Genomic DNA, 17,636 nt, shown 5'->3' with positions numbered 1-17,636 from the left:
TGTGTTGGGGAAAAGGTGGGACTCAGGTAAATGACCAGAACAAAGATTGCAGAAATCTGTCACCACACTGAGCCCCTTCATTCACCAACTGGTAGGCACTTGGGGCCCTGAGAAGCTCGTGGTTGTAGTAATTAGTTGATTTCTAAGCAGTTTTTAAAATATGACCCTGCTGCTGGAAAGAAGCCAGACTTACGGAACCAGAGAAAGCTGTACTTGTCAGATCAGTTTCCAGAAAAGTGTCTTCCACGTTCCTATGCAGCAGAAGAGGAAAGTTTGGCAGTGAGAGCAGTGAGTTTTTATTAAAACGTCCAAAAATATTGTTCCATGTGTCACTGATTTTATTGTTCCATTAGCTGCCTCCCTAGAACTCTTGCTAGAGAAGTATTAGTCATCATTAAACAAAAATTCCTGCTGCTGTTTCCCAAAGCACACGACGGGGAGCAGCTCACATGAAAGACAGCCCATGCCTGCATTTATGCACTATTAAGGGTTCAGAAAAAAATTATAGACCAAAAGTTTGTGATGATACCAATTAAGCACACCTCTGTGCTTCCTTCAAAACTCAGCAATCCAAGAAGAAAGGGATGGTTTGGACGGGCCATGGGTTGAGGATGGGCAGTGGTAGAGAAGAGTTTTTCTCTTCTCTACCCAAATTGCAGACCTTAAAAGGGGATCTTTGTCAGAAAGTGACAATCCCTGTAACTATTTTCAAGAAACAGTTAAGAAGAAATATGAATGCCTTTAATAAGAATAGGAAAGAAGTTTACTATGTGCCAACCTGTAATTACTTCATATGTATCAATTAACCTAATCTTCACAGTACATTTATGAAGTAGATAGTATCATTATCTTCATTACATCAATATGGAAATCAGACATGGAAAGTTTAAGTAACTTGCCCAAGATGAAGCCTTGGTTTGAACCTGGCAGTTGGGCTAGTTGGGTTCTGTTTTTAACCAGTAAGCCAGCGGTCTTCAAAGGGTGGACCACCTGCAAATGTGTGAGATTTCCAAATTGGTGGTTACATCAGAGCTACTGACTCAGAAGCTGTGGAGGAGAGCTTTAGGAATTTGTGTTTTATCAAACCCTCCAGAGCACCTGGATGCCGGCTCAGTTTGAGAACCACGGCAACATCTCAGCCCTATATACCATTCTCTGAAGCAGCCAGTGTTTTCACATCTTCCTATTTCTGGATTTTTACCTACAACCGTACTTTTAAACATTTTCATTAGAGAACATATCTCATTCAACTTGCATCTCACTTATGTGAGGCATGTCTCTGTCCTGACTACAGTGTGAGTTGCTTTTGTCTTAAGGCATTGTTTATTTCTGCTTTGAATCCCATAAGGCTTACCATGTACAATACTCAGGTGGAACTGAACAAAAGTTTTTGGGAATTAAAAAGGGATTCACGTGAGCCTGTAGATGATACACTTGTGACAAATGTATTTTATTCCTATTGTGTGCTTAATAGTTTTGTTATTTGCCTCAATGTGTATCTCCATGAATAACCTAAATGACCCCCCAAATTGGAATATCTGGCCTAATTCCAGGGCTGATGGGGGTGAAGGAAGCAGATGGAATTATGCCTTGTTGGTGCCAATGCTGGGATTGGCTGCTTTTCGTAAGTTATCATTTTCCTAATAATTGTGATTTCTGGGTTGAAAGTAGGGAGCCCAAAGACCTTGGAAATGGACCCTGACAGATGAAAGTGTACACCCTAGTTTTGTCTCATACAGTTTGTTTTGGGCAAATTACTTAACCCTCTGAGCTTGTTTCCCCTGTCCAGGGCAGGTAGCATCATGATTACCTGGATGCATTGTGAGGGTGAATAAGACAATATATTCAGAAGCATTGTGTGGAGTGGGTGTCGACAACTGTTAGCACCCTGTCGAGGCTTCACTGCCCTAAGGGGCTCCCTTGCTCCAATTGCCTTTGTAAGGATGGATGGAGAAGAATAAAATGGACATGAAAGAAAGCCAGTCTTGGATGTCTGTTTAATGTTTAGAAAATCAGTCTTCGGGAGACTTCATCCATGACACCTCTGCTCACCTTGGCCAGAAATCCTCACCATTTTGACTGTGTACTACTTCGGGAAATTACTGGCCACAAGTCAGTTGTAATTATCCCCACTACATGATACATTTCCTAATATTCAGGAGTTGTATCCCACATCCCATGCTTCTGGGCTGGCACTTAAGCATGTGAGGACCTGAGGAATTGAATCGAAGAAGCTGCCCTCTGTTTGCATTGGCACTTGCTGTGGACTGGGTTTCTCAGGTCAGCAGGGTTTCCTATGGGAAGTGGAAGCCATCAAGAGTGGCATTTATCAACTACTATTTTGCCTGCCTTTACTTCTAGGCTATTCCTGGACCAGCTAGGAGGCTAGTTGATGCCCTTATTTTGTAATATAACTTCTTAACTATGTAATGACACATTTTTGGAGAATTCTTATAAGATTGCAAAGTTAAAATTTTTCTTCAATCACATTACCTAAGCAAGATAATCAGGAAGAAAAAAAATACGTCACCCTTCTCAGGATCAGAAAGCACCATTTCAAAAGTCCAAGAAGGCAAGAACATCAGAAGCAAAGATTACTGGGGAAGGCTATAAAGCTGGAGATAGGTCTGAAAACAGACGGAAAGTGGGAGTCACATCGGGGCCTCTGATGACTACAGGAGTCAGTGCGATTCTAAGCCTTCAGCTCACTCACCAGGTTCCTCACTTTTCCGACTTTTAAGTGGTGTTTTGCAAGGCGGCAGGCTCCTGAGCTTCTAAATGGCAGTGTCCTCAGGGCCGGATTTGGGTCTGCAGGCCCTGTGCAGATCACCGAGCCATGATCCGCCTGCTGTTGTGAGCTGGCCTGGGAGGGGATGTTTAATTTTTAAGGAGGAGCCAGAATGTTTCCCAGAGTGGCTGCAGGGTTTTAGCTCTCTCTAGCAGTGTGAGTGATCTAGTTTCTTGGTATCCTTGCTGGTATTTGTTGTGGTCATTATTTTTATTTTGTGGTTTTATTTTACCCATTCTGCTGTGGCTTCAATTTGCATTTCCCTGATGGCTAAAGTTTGGAGCAGCTTTTCACATACTTGACATCAGTCTGTCCTCTGCATGGAATGTCCATTCTGGTCTGCCAGCTGTCTTCTGATAGGATTGTTGGGTTGTGAGAGCTGGACTCTGGTCTGTGAACATCGAGTCTGTACCTTGTCTCTTCATTCCATCAATGGAATCTCTCACAGAACAATGGTTCTAATATTGGTGAAGTCCAGTTTATCAGTTTTCCCTTTTAAGGATCATGCGTCGCATGCAGGTCTGGGAATTCTTTGCCTAGCCCTACATCCTCAAGACTCCCCCCTCTGTGTTTTTTCTTCAAGTTTTAGTTTTACTTTTTGCATAAAAGCCCATGATCCATTTTGAGTTCATTTCTGTTTAGCTTAGAAAACTTAGGTTTTATTCCATCCTTCCCAATCTGTTTACTTTCTATTTCCTTTTCTTGCTTTCCTGCACTGGCTGGAACTTCCAGGACTCTTAAATAGTTCCTGATGTGAGAGTAAAAGGATTCAGTCTTTTCACCATCAAGTACAGCATTAGCTGTGGGTTTCATAGATACCTTTATCAAGGCAAGGACATTCCCTTCCCTTCCTCTTTCTCTGAGTTTTTATCATGAATGGGTGTTGAGTTTTGTCTTTATGTCAGTTGATATGATCATGTGCTTTTTGTTCTTTAGGCCACTAACGTGTTGGATTATATCAATTGACTTTTGAGTGTAGAACCAGCCTTGTGTGTTTAGAATAATTCCCACTTGGTCATGCAATATAATTTTTCTTAAATATTGTAGAATATATTTACCAGTATCTGGCTAAGAATGTCTTGTCCATGTTTATAAGGGACATACTGAGTAGTTTATCACTTTAACCAGCTTCTCTCTCTTCCCACACCTATTGTGGATCCTTAAGAATTTTTTGGTTATTGTATTTTTCAGTTCTGATATTTCTGTTTAGTTTTTTATGTCTTCTATTTCATTTCTGAAACTTTCTATTTCTTTGTTTATACATCTTATGGCTGCTTTAAACTTTTATCGGATGATAACGTCTTTTGTCATCTCAGTATTGGTATCTACTGATTATATTTGTTTAATTCAATTTGAGATATTCCTGATTCTTGTTTGATGGAAACCTGGGCATTTTGAGTATTATGTTGTGACATTCTGGTTCTACTCAATCTTTTTCAGGCTGGTTTCTTTGACGGTGCTCATCAGGGGAAAGGTGTGGCTGCCTCCTTCCTGCAGGCAGGGATGGAAGGTCATGCTTCCCACTTGGCCTCCAGCCCACTGGCCCCAGGAAGAAGGCCCAAACAGGAGGCCTTCTGCCCTGTTACCCAGGCCTCTACCGGGGCTCTCCCAGGTGTCTGGAGAGCCAAGAGGTGGGCACATCTTTTTGCCACGTCCCACACAGCTTCCTCTGCCACCACCCCAGGGGGGACCAGGAGGGTTCCCCTAGCCTTTGCCCACACAGGGGTTGTGGGGATACAGTTGTCTGCTAACAGTTTGGCGTTAGTAGAGTGGTCATTGTCTAAACATTTTTTGTCTTACAGGGGCCCCTTTCCTAGTCCTTTGGCAGAGAGACTTTTGTTGGGCTTTTACAAGAAAATCTGCACCCATTGGCACTTAAGTATCAAGTTTTATGTAGAGGCAAAACAGAGTCCCAGGGCACACTCCCAGGTGTTTGTGGGTTCCAGAGTCCCCCTGTCTCCCTTTCATAGTCAGCTGCTTGTTGTGCACAGATGTCCAGTGGCTGTTTTCAGCAGAATGAATAGGGAGAGCACTTGTGCTGTCCCAGAAGTGGGAGCCCCAGCTCTCTTTTCTCTGCCTTTTGAAACTAAGGCTCCAGAGAGTTGTGTCTGCCTAAAGTTGTAAGGCAAGAGTGTTCTAGTTAAGACCCAGAATTGAGGATTATTGGACTGACATGTTACTAACTCTGACCCTCCCTGGTGATCTCCACCCAGCATGTCTTTCTGGAGACCTCCTGATTAAGGGCACCCCCCCAGAACTCCTGGTGACTACAGCCTGTGCCATGTGGTCCAGGGTACCCTGTGTCTGCACCACTTGACATGTGTCAGTACAGGACCTGAATGAGACTGCACCTAGACCAGCACAGGAGGTGGCCCTGCCCATCTTCCTCCTTCACCTCTGACCCTCTGCTCACACCAGAGTGGTGTCAGGTCCGATTTCACTTCCTTATCAGTATCTGTGGGGGCTTTCCCAGTGACAGCCCCAGCTCCTCTGGGAGCTGTCTGCTATCTTCACAGGCATGTGATCTGCTCAGTTGTACTTACTCCTCCTGCCCAGAGGGAGCATTCCTCCTAGGTACCACTTGGCCATCCAGACTCTGTTCACATCCACCTACTTATGAAGCCTTCCATGAACCCACCCCAAACTGCACTGGCTCTTCTTTCCTCTCTCCGCCTCGCATTTTGCCCACCTTTCCGTGCCTGTCAGTTACACCAAGCTGCTCCTTTACAGATCAGCTCCCCTGCTGTGGCCTCTGGCAGAAGGAGGAGCCTGAGTAGCAACTGAAATGGGGCTGAGAACTGTTTTAAGCTGGGAGATGAGTGTGGTTTTAGGCCCAGGGAACCAGCAATGTTGGTGCAGGTGGGAAAAGCTTTTGGACATGTGGAGGTTCTGCTGCCTCAGGGTGTGATAGTTGATCTTGGGACTTGGTTGGAGTCCCAAGGGACCTGGGGAAGGGACACCAAAAGGAGGGAGGGGACCAGGAAGGCTTTAGGCACTCTAGTGGTTCCCAGGGGTGGGAGAGCAGCATGGGGACAGCCTGGCTGTGTGTGAGAGCCTGCACAGGTGACCCCTCAGAGCTGGACTGCCGCCCTTGGTGGCCTGGAGACCTTGGGCTTTGAAGACTTGCTGCACAGTCCTGTCTTCAAGGGATGAGTCCATGCAGGACATGTGTCCTGCACAGGCTGAACCTGCGATTGTGAGGAATCAGTATTGGGTGTGTGGCCCTGACGTTTGTGCTGGGACTGGGCGTGTGGCCCTGCCATTTGTGCCAGGGCTGGGCATGTGGACCTGACATTTGTGCCAGGACTGGGCATGTGGCCCTGGCAGTCGTGCCAGGACTGGGACTGACATTCGTGCCTGGACTGGGCGTGTGGCTCTGACATTTGTGCTGGGACTGGGACTGACAATTGTGCTGGGCTTGGGCATGTGGTATTGGTTCTGAATGTGCTGGGTTCCTGCACCAGAAAGAGTCACCTGTCACCACAGTGGCTTCTGTTTTATACTGAAGCACCTGGAACTTTGATGTGCAGTAGTGCGGGGAGAGGAGGTGTTCCTGTGCGGAACTGGCACCTCCTTCTCTTCGGACACGGGGCACAGCAGAGGGCTGAGGCCTGGCTGCTGCTGTGCGGTGGGGCCGAGTGGAGACTGCCCACTCCAGCCTCTGCTCACTCTCTGTCCCAGGGTGCTCTAGTTTGGGGCAAGGCAGCCAAACCATGTCTTGAGGTTGAATTTCTTACTCCACCCCACTTGTGTACCCTATCAGACTGCAGCTGCTTACTAGTGATCATCAGTAATGGAACACATTTTGAAATTTATTCAGTTCTGAAATAACTTGGCCAATAATATTTGAAGCATGCCCATGTGCGGAGACCAGCTCCACAAACCAGCTGAACTGGAGAGCAGTGTATGAAGAGCTTAAAGGAAACACAGAGAAAGATACAAAAAAGATACGAAAACCAAAGCTGGGATCAGGAGATTCACTGCCCACTGATGGGAAATGAGTGTTGCAGTTTTACTTCTGAGCACAGGCTCAAAAAGGTGTCACCTACAGGCTAATCTCATACCTGGTGTTGTCACTTCTGCTTCTGGTGACAGCACTTCCTGTTATAGCACTTCGTGGTGCCCAGATGTCACTTGTGGAGTGACATCACTTCCAGGGTGATATTGATTCCAGCCCTCCACACCCATGTTAATTTTTTTTTTTTGGTAGATAATTATTTTTTATTGAAGGGTACTTGACACACAGTATTACCTTACATTAGTTTCAGGTGTACAGCATAGTGATTCAACATTTATATACAAGAAAATTCTAGGTACCAGCTATCACCTTACCAAGCTGTTACAATATCTTGACTATATTCCTTATGCTATAAATTACATCCCGGTTACTTATTTATTTTACCATTGGAAGTGTGTACTTTTATTTTTTTGAGGGCATCTTTCATATTTATTGATCAAATGGTTAACAACAATAAAATTCTGTATAGGGGAGTCAATGCTCAATGCACAAACGTTAATCCACCCCAAGCCTAATTTTCGTCAGTCTCCAATCTTCTGAGGCATAACAAACAAGTTCTTACATGGAGAACAAATTCTTACATAGTGAATAAGTTACATAGTGAACAGTACAAGGGCAGTCATCACAGAAACTTTCGGTTTTGCTCATGCATTATGAACTATAAACAGTCAGTTCAAATATGAATACTCATTTGATTTTTATACTTGATTTATATGTGGATACCACATTTCTCTCTTTATTATTATTATTTTTAATAAAATGCTGAAGTGGTAGGTAGATACAAGATAAAGATAGAAAACATAGTTTAATGTTGTAAGAGAGCAAATGTAGATGATCAGGTGTGTGCCTGTAGACTGTGTGTTAATCCAAGCTAGACAAGGGCAATAAAACATCCACGTATGCAGAAGATTTCTCTCAGAACAGGGGGGGTGAGGTTCTAAGCCTCAGCTCTGTTGATCCCCAATTTCTCACCTGATGGCCCCCCTGCGACTGTGCCTGTCTTAGGTTGTTCCTCCCTTGAGGAATCTTACCCGTCTCTGGCTAACCACTCATCTTCCGGGGTCATACAGGGAAATGTGAAGTTGATAAGTGAGAGGGAAGCCTTATTGTTTGAAAAGGTTAGCTTTTTACTTCTTTGCATATTTATGCCCTGTGGCTTCTAGGCCCAGCATTTGTCTTGAGGTATCTTAACCACTTGGAAGAATTATGATACTCGGTAAATTTGATATGAGGCACGAATTCTATTTAAGGGTTGTAATTAGGAAGGAAGAAGAAAGGCTATAGAAGTAGCAGGCGGAAGAAAACATGGGAAGATTGATTATTTCTTTGACATATCTTCTTGTAGAGTAACTTCAGCATGTATAGGTTTTAAGCTACTACTTAAATTGCGCGCACACATTAACATAATAGGAGTATAGTTACATAACCAAAGCATATCTGTAATTACCAGCCATCTCCAGTGAAACCAAGAAAACCAGTTAGGCACCTTAGGCATTTGTGAAAACTTATCTATGATATGGTGGAGATTGTCCAACTGAACTTGAACAGTCTGAGAGAAATCAGACAAATTAAAATAACCCATTCCTGGGGAATGTTCACATCCCTTATGTTCTTTTAACAGTAAATAGTCTGTAGTTGTAAGACTTTGGAGCGCTACAATTTCCACTTCTCCTAATTCTTCATTGAGTTCCAACAGTATAGATCCAGTGAAATTTGTTGTTTTACTGTATGCACAGGCTAGCTTAGATATCTCCTTCTTCATTCCCATGGCAAGTCCAGGAACTGGTGGGATGAGTGCATCTACACCTGCAGCAGTGCGTGGATATTTGTTGGGGTTTTTTGATGATCATCTTCTGGCTTGAGTCTTCCAGAGAGTCCTGATGTTGGAAGTTCTTTTCCATATCGTATCTTAGTTGATTTTCAGTGTAGCCAAATTAGACTTTGATCCTCTGTATAAACACAAACAGGCCCTTTGCCTACACTTTTATATGCCCTTTATACACTTGTGTAGAACTCATTGTAGGTCTCCACACAGGAACTGCCTTTTTTTTTATATCGTTAATCTACACTTACATGATGAATATTATGTTTACTAGGCTCTCTCCTATACCAGGTCCCCCCTATAAACCCCTTTACAGTCACTGTCCATCAGCATAGCAAAATGTTGTAGAATCACTACTTGCCTTCTCTGTGTTGTACAGCCCTCCCTTTTCTCCTACACCCCATGCATGTTAATCTTAATACCCCCCTACTTCTCCCCCCCTTATCCCTCCCTACCCACCCATCCTCCCCAGTCCCTTTCCCTTTGGTACCTGTTAGTCCATTCTTGAGTTCTGTGATTCTGCTGCTGTTTTGTTCCTTCAGTTATTCCTTTCTTCTTATATTCCACACATAAGTGAAATCATTTGGTATTTCTCTTTCTCTGCTTGGCTTGTTTCACTGAGCATAATATCCCCCAGGTCCATCCATGTTGCTGCAAATGGTAGGATTTGCCCTTTTCTTATGGCTGAGTAGTATTCCATTGTGTATATGTACCACATCTTCTTTATCCATTCATCTATCGATGGACATTTAGGTTGCTTCCAATTCTTGGCTATTGTAAATAGTGCTGCGATAAACATAGGGGTGCACTGATCTTTCTCATACTTGATTGCTGCATTCTTAGGGAAATTCCTAGGAGTGCAATTCCTGGATCAAATGGTAAGTCTGTTTTGAGCATTTTGATGTACCTCCATACTGCTTTCCACAATGGTTGAACTAACTTACATTCCCACCAGCAGTGTAGGAGGGTTCCCCTTTCTCCACAGCCTCGCCAACATTTGGTGTTGCTTATCTTTTGGATGGCAGCCATCCTTACTGCTGTGAGGTGATACCTCATTGTAGTTTTAATTTGCATTTCTCTGATAATTAGCGATGTGGAGCATCTTTTCATGTGTCTTTTGGCCATCTGTATTTCTTTTTTGGAGAACTGTGTGTTCAGTTCCTCTGCCCATTTTTTAATTGGGTTATTTGTTTTTTGTTTGTTGAGGTGTGTGAGCTCCTTATATATTCTGGACGTCAAGCCTTTATCGAATGTATCATTTTCAAATATATTCTCCCATACTGTAGGGATCCTTCTTGTTCTATTGATGGTGTCTTTTGCTGTACAGAAGCTATTCAGCTTAATATAGTCCCACTTGTTCATTTTTGCTGTTGTTTTCCTTGCCCGGGGAGATATGTTCAAGAAGAGGTCACTCATGTTTATGTCTAAGAGGTTTTTGCCTATGTTTTCTTCCAAGAGTTTAATGGTTTCATGGCTTACATTCAGGTCTTTGATCCATTTTGAGTTTACTTTTGTATATGGGGTTAGACAATGTTCCAGTTTCATTCTCCTACATGTAGCTTTCCAGTTTTGCCAGCACCACCTGTTGAAGAGACTGTCATTTCGCCATTGTATGTCCATGGCTCCTTTATCAAATATTAATTGACCATATATGTCTGGGTTAATGTCTGGATTCTCTAGTCTGTTCCATTGGTCTGTGGCTCTGCTCTTGTGCCAGTACCAAATTGTCTTGATTACTATCGCTTTATAGTAGAGCTTGAAGTTGGGGAGTGAGATCCCTCCTACTTTATTCTTCTTTCTCAGGATTGTTTTGGCTATTCGGGGTCTTTGGTGTTTCCATATGAATTTTTGACTTATTTGTTCCAGTTCATTGAAGAATGTTGCTGGTAGCTTCATAGGGATTGCATCAAATCTGTATATTGCTTTGGGCAGGATGGCCATTTTGACGATATTAAATCTTCCTAGCCACGAGCATGGGATGTGTTTCCATCTGTTAGTGTCCCCTTTAATTTCTCTTAAGAGTGACTTGTAGTTTTCAGAGTATAAGTCTTTCACTTCTTTGGTTAGGTTTATTCCTAGGTATTTTATTTCTTTTGATGCAATTGTGAATGGAGTTGTTTTCCTGATTTCTCTTTCTGTTGGTTCATTGTTAGTGTATAGGAAAGCCACAGATTTCTGTGTGTTGATTTTGTATCCTGCAACTTTGCTGTATTCCTATATCAGTTCTAGTAGTTTTAGGGTGGAGTCTTTAGGGTTTTTTTATGTACAGTATCATGTCATCTGCAAATAGTGACAGTTTAACTTCTTCTTTACCAATCTGGATTCCTTGTATTTCTTTATTTTGTCTGATTGCCATGGCTAGGACCTCCAGTGCTATGTTAAATAACAGTGGAGAGAGTGGGCATCCCTGTCTATTCCCGATCTCAGAGGAAATGCTTTCAGCTTCTCGCTGTTCAATATAATGCTGGCTGTGGGTTTATCATAGATGGCCTTTATTATGTTGAGGTACTTGCCCTCTATTCCCATTTTGCTGAGAGTTTTTAACATGAATGGATGTTGAACTTTGTCAAATGCTTTTTCAGCATCTATGGAGATGGTCATGTGGTTTTTGTCTTTCTTTTTGTTAATGTGGTGGATGATGTTGATGGACTTTCGAATGTTGTACCATCCTTGCATCCCTGGGATGAATCCCACTTGGTCATGGTGTATGATCCTTTTGATGTATTTTTGAATTCGGTTTGCTAATATTTTGTTGAGTATTTTTGCATCTACGTTCATTGGGGATATTGGTCTGTTGTTTTCTTTTTTGGTGGTGTCTTTGCCTGGTTTTGGTATTAGGGTGATGTTAGCTTCATAGAATGAGTTTGGGAGTATCCCCTCCTCCTCTATTTTTTGGGAAACTTTAAGGAGAATGGGTATTATGTCTTCCCTGTATGTCTGATAAAATTCCGAGGTAAATCCATCTGGCCCGGGGGTTTTGTTCTTTGGTAGTTTTTTGATTACCTCTTCAATTTCGTTGCTGGTAATTGGTCTGTTTAGATTTTCTGTTTCTTCCTGGGTCAATCTTGGGAGGGTATATTTTTCGAGGAAGTTGTCCATTTCTCCTAGGTTTCCCAGCTTGTTAGCATATAGATTTTCATAGTATTCTCCAATAATTCTTTGCATTTCCGTGGGGTCCGTCGTGATTTTTCCTTTCTCGTTTCTGATACTGTTGATTTTTGTTGACTCTCTTTTCTTCTTAATAAGTCTGGCTAGAGGCTTATCTATTTTGTTTATTTTCTTGAAGAACCAGCTCTTGGTTTCATTGATTTTTGCTATTGTTTTATTCTTCTCAATTTTATTTATTTCTTCTCTGATCTTTATTGTGTCCCTCCTTCTGCTGACCTTAGGCCTCATCTGTTCTTCTTTTTCCAATTTCGATAATTGTGACATTAGACCATTCATTTGGGATTGCTCTTCCTTTTTTAAATATGCTTGGATTGCTATATACTTGCCTCTTAAGACTGCTTTTGCTGTATCCCACAGAAGTTGGGGCTTAGTGTTGTTGTTGTCATTTGTTTCCATATATTGCTGGATCTCCATTTTGATTTGGTCATTGATCCATTGATTATTTAGGAGCGTGTTGTTAAGCCTCCATGTGTTTGTGAGCCTCTTTGCTTTCTTTGTATAGTTTATTTCTAGTTTTATGCCTTTGTGGTCTGAAAAGTTGGTTGGTAGGATTTCAATCTTTTGGAATTTTCTGAAGCTCTTTTTGTGGCCTAGTATGTGGTCTATTCTGGAGAATGTTCCATGTACACTTGAGAAGAATGTATATCCCGCTGCTTTTGGATGTAGAGTTCTATAGATGTCTATTAGGTCCATCTGCTCTACTGTGTTGTTCAGTGCTTCCGTGTCCTTACTTATTTTCTGCCCAGTGGATCTATCCTTTGGGGTGAGTGGTGTGTTGAAGTCTCCTAGAATGAATGCATTTCAGTCTATATCCCCCTTTAGTTCTGTTAGTATTTGTTTCACATATGCAGGTGCTCCTGTGTTGGGTGCATATATATTTAGAATGGTTATATCCTCTTGTTTGACTGAGCCCTTTATCATTATGTAGTGTCCTTCTTTATCTCTTGTTACTTTCTTTGTTTTGAAGTCTATTTTGTCTGATATTAGTACTGCAACCCCTGCTTTCTTCTCACTGTTGTTTGCTTGAAATATGTTTTTCCATCCCTTGACTTTTGGTCTGTACATGTCTTTGGGTTTGAGGTGAGTTTCTTGTAAGCAGCATATAGATGGGTCTTGCTTTTTTATCCATTCTGTTACTCTGTGTCTTTTGATTGGTGCATTCAACCCATTAACATTTAGGGTGACTATTGAAAGATATGTACTGATTGCCATTGCAGGCTTTAAATTCGTGGTTACCAAAGGTTCAAGGTTAGCCTCTTTAGTATCTTACTGCCTAACTTAGCTCGCTTATTGAGCTGTTATATACACTGTCTGGAGATTCTTTTCTTCTCTCCCTTCTTGTTCCTCCTCCTCTATTCTTCATATGTTGGGTGTTTTGTGCTGTGCTCTTTCTAGGAGTGCTCCCATCTAGAGCAGTCCCTGCAAGATGTTCTGTAGAGGTGGTTTGTGGAAAGCAAATTGCCTCAGCTTTTGTTTGTCTGGGAATTGTTTAATCCCACCGTCATATTTGAATGATAGTCGTGCTGGATACAGTATCCTTGGTTCAAGGCCCTTCTGTTTCATTGTATTAAGTATATCACGCCATTCTCTTCTGGCCTGTAGGGTTTCTGTTGAGAAATCTGACGTTAGCTTGATGGGTTTCCCTTTATAGGTGACCTTTTTCTCTCTAGCTGCCTTTAACACTCTTTCCTTGTCCTTGATCTTTGCCATTTTAATTATTATGTGTCTTGGTGTTGCCCTTCTTGGATCCTTTCTGTTGGGGGTTCTGTGTATTTCCGTGGTCTGTTCGATTACTTCCTCCCCCAGTGTGGGGAAGTTTTCAGCAATTATTTCTTCTAAGATACTTTCCATCTCTTTTCCTCTCTCTTCTTCTTCTGGGACCCCTATAATATGGATATTGTTCCTTTTGGATTGGTCACACAGTTCTCTTAATATTGTTTCATTCCTGGAGATCCTTTTGTCTCTCTCTATGTCAGCTTCTATGCGTTCATGTTCTCTGATTTCAATTCCATCAATGGCCTCTTGCATTCTATCCATTCTGCTTATAAACCCTTCCCGAGTTTGTTTCATTTCTGCGATCTCCTTTCTGGCACCTGTGATCTCCCTCTGGAGTTCATCCCATTTCTCTTGTGTATTTCTCTGCATCTCTGTCAGCATGTTTATGATTCTTATTTTGAATTCTTTTTCAGGAAGACTGGTTAGGTCTGTCTGTCTCCTTCTCTGGTGTTGTCTCTGTGATCTTTGTTAGCCTGTAGCTTTGCCTTTTCATGGTGATAGGAATAGTCTGCAGAGCTGGGACGAGTGACGGCTGGAAGGACTTCCTTTCTTGTTGGTTTGTGGCCCTCCTCTCCTGGAAGAACAGCGACCTCTAGTGGCTTGTGCTGCACAGCTGCGCACAGACAGGGTTTCTGCTTCCTGCCCGGCTGCTATGGAGTTTATCTCCGCTGTTGCTGTGGGCGTGGCCTGGCTCGGGCAGCTACTCCAAAATGGTGGAGTCGCGTTGGAGCAGGAGCGGCTGGGAGGCTATTTATCTCCGTAAGGGGCCTCCCTGCTCCCTGCAGCCCAAGGGTTAGGGTGTCCAGAGATCCCCGGATTCCCTACCTCTGGATTAAGTGTCCCGCCCTGCCCCTTTGAGACTTCCAAAAAGCACCCGCCAAAACAAAACAACGACCACAAAAAAAAAGAAAAAAATTAAAATAAAAATTAATATAAAAAAAAAAAAAGGTTGCCACTCCTTTTTCTTTATTCTCCGGCGCCAGCCTCAGGCATCTGCTCACTGGTCTTGCTGCCCTGTTTCCCTAGTATTGGGGTCCCTATCCCTTTAAGACTTCCAAAAAGCGCTCACCAAAACAAAACAGAAAAAAAAAAATTGTTCACTCGCTTTTCTTGTTTCCTCCGGCGCCCGGCCTCCGGTGCCCACTCACTGTCCTTGCTGCCCTGTTTTCCTAGTATCCAGGGCCCCCTGCGCACCCACTGTGTCTGCACTCTGGCCCGGATGGCTGGGGCTGGGTGTTCGGCAGTCCTGGGCTCCGTCTCCCTCCCGCTCTGCCTATTCTTCTCCCGCTGGGAGTTGGGGGGATGTGCGCTCGGCTCCCGCCGGGAGCTGGGGGGGAGGGGCGCTCGGCTCCCGCGGGGCTGGGGCTTGTATCTTACCCCCTTCGTGAGGCGCTGGGTTCTCTCAGGTGTGGATGTGGTCTGGATATTGTCCTGTGTCCTCTGATCTTTATTCTAGGAAGGGTTGTCTTTGTTATATTTTCATAGATATATGTGGTTTTGGGAGGAGATTTCCGCTGCTCTACTCACGCCGCCATCTTCCGCCCTCTCTCCCATGTTAATTTTTAAACCTCGCCAATAGCATGTGGGGCATTGTTGCCAGAGGGGGCAGTTGGTGTAGGTTTGAGAGCACAAGCAATCTGGTAGTTCTTAGGCATGGAAATTCATGCAACGGAGGGATCCCTGGATGCAGTCTTGTCAGACTAGTCTCTTGGGAGCTCTTACCTGATTTTAAGATAAGAACTTGGCATATTACATGATTTCATACAAAATATTATATTTTTCATACCTCTCAGCAGAAGCAGAAGTGCCTACGACTTCATTGAAATGCTGCCCTTAGCATTATATTTTCTTTGAATAAAGATCAGAGAACTTCAGCTCTGATGTTTTGTTATGTGTGCTTTTCTCCCCCAGTTTCTTCATGTCAAGTTGGATTTGGTCTAGGGAGTCCCAGAAAGAAATAGAGAAGGAGAGAGAAGCATACTACCGTAGGACAACTGCTTTCCAGCGGGACCTCGAGGCCAAGTACCATGTCATGATCTCTGAAAATCGGCGTGCAGTTCCTCAGTTGTCTTTGGAACTTGAAAAGGAACAAAACAGGACAGCCAGCTACCAGGAAGCCCCCATCTCTCAGGGACGCAAGTTGGTAGAAGAAAAGGAGCTTCTGGAACAGGAATGGGCTCTGGTCATGTGAGAAAAGAGACAGCTGCAGCCCTTGGGAAGTGCCTACCTGAGTCACCTGGAGAAGGAAGACGACTGGCAGAGAAGAGCTAGGCTTCTGCTGAAAGAGTTTGAAGATGCTCTTACAGAAAAGCAGAGCATCTACTGCAGCCTGATTGTCCCTCGCAGCAAGTGGCTGGGGATAGAGAAGAGCTTGCTGGTCCATGCGGCCTCTGACCTCGTTGCTGCTGACCTGGACATGACGACTGGCCTGGCCGACATATTTCAGCATGATATGCACTGTGGTGATGTCTGGAATACCAACAGATGCCAGAATGGGAGACTCATGTGGCTGTACCTCAAATACTGGGAGCTGATGGTCCAACTGAAGATGTTTAAGAGAGTAGAGAGGGCCCTACTGGAGAAGTGAGGTGAGAGCTATATAAAGCTGCTTCTTGTGACTACAGGTCACTCCGGGGTGCCCCACGCTTTCCCTCCTCCTCCTGCCCTGCTGCCTGTGTTGTGGCCTTGTGAGCATACAGCCACCTGCCCTCTGAGCAGGACATCAAGGCCTCAGGACACAGGGTGTCCCCCTTGATCCTCCTCTGCTGTTAAGGATGCAGTTTCCCAGAAGCATTTTTTAAGCCATCAGAATTTTACTGAGTGGAACAGTATAATGTCCTATTTTAGCTCTATGGTAAATTGTTTTTAAAAAAAGTCAAATACAGATCTTCACTGTTAAAGTAATATTCTGTTTTCATCACCCCCTAAATTGTTTTCTCCTCAAATTCTTTCTCTCTCCTAAAATTACATTTAGCTTTTGTCAGTAATGGATAAAACTGCCTAACAGATGACAATAGAAAGTGTCAAGGATTTATATTGTTTTGAAGAGCTTTCCCTGCAAAGGGGAAAAAATGTGTTTCTAGTATTGATACCCTAGTGTTTTTGGAACTTGGCTTGTGTCTGTATTCGGTAGGCAGATAGTATTTATTAGCAGTGACAATAAAAAAGCATTGCCATTTAAAAGTATCAGTGCTTTTTATGTGTGTCATTCTTTATTATTTGCAAAATGTTATTACATACATCTGAATTCTTACCGCAAACTAAAAGGTAGGCAGGCCCCTGTGGCCCCATTGTTCATGAAGCTGCTGTGAATCGGGCTTTACTGTGCTTTAAGTCCTAGCCCTGACCTTAGGCAGTCGGTACAGATTGCTACTACCCTCGGGTCAGGGGCCCCCCAGCCCACTCTTCAGCTGGATGACGTGCTGGGAAGTCTCAGAGGGTTAGTTGCTCCACAGCTAAGGTGTCTTATGTGGGAAGGTCCAAAGCAGAATCAAAAGGGAGAAGGCACATAGGGCAGGGGGAGGGGACCCGGCCTGCAGAGCCCCCTCCCATGCAGACCCCCAAGATCCACTGGCTCCCCTGGTGACAAGTCTCGAGGACTCATGGGACATGTTGCTGAGCAGCACCCAGGGCCTCCGCGGAGGGCTGGCATGCATGCGCCCTCTGCCTGGCACATACCCAGTTCTAAACTCCCAGAAGGAAAGCAGGGCTTCTAAGCTCTTAGCACAAAGTTGAGGCACTGCGACCTGCTCTGACTAGTTTAATGGTGGTGGGAGCCCTCCCAAAATCCAGGTTCCCAGAGGCCAGCCAAGAGTCAGCCAGGTGAGCAGGCGTTTGAAAGGACTTCAGTGTCAGGCCTGCTGTGTGATCTCTTCTGCGCACCCTCATTGTACAGGGATGAGGGAAGTAGAGCAGGTGAGGGAAAGCCAGCCTGGTGAAGTCATGTGGGTAATGTGGGCCGGGATGAGCCCAGGCAGTTTGGCTCCAGAATGCTGGTGCCCTCCATGAGGTTTTTGGACGGTCTAGCAGTGACTGGGGGAAGGTCCCTCTGCTTTTGAATCCTG

At 43.9% G+C, this 17,636-nt stretch overlaps 1 pseudogene; it reads left to right on the top strand.

The window, feature by feature from the left end:
• Window positions 1-1,451: 1,451 nt before the first annotated feature.
• LOC118933189 (coiled-coil domain-containing protein 127-like) lies at window positions 1,452-17,032 on the top strand (annotated as a pseudogene).
• Window positions 17,033-17,636: the final 604 nt, after the last annotated feature.

This window comes from Manis pentadactyla, chromosome 1, assembly GCF_030020395.1.
Source record: "Manis pentadactyla isolate mManPen7 chromosome 1, mManPen7.hap1, whole genome shotgun sequence".
In the NCBI taxonomy this organism is placed as follows: domain Eukaryota; kingdom Metazoa; phylum Chordata; class Mammalia; order Pholidota; family Manidae; genus Manis; species Manis pentadactyla.
Note: the sequence above shows the minus strand (reverse complement) of the source record. Positions and strands in the feature narration are given on the sequence as shown.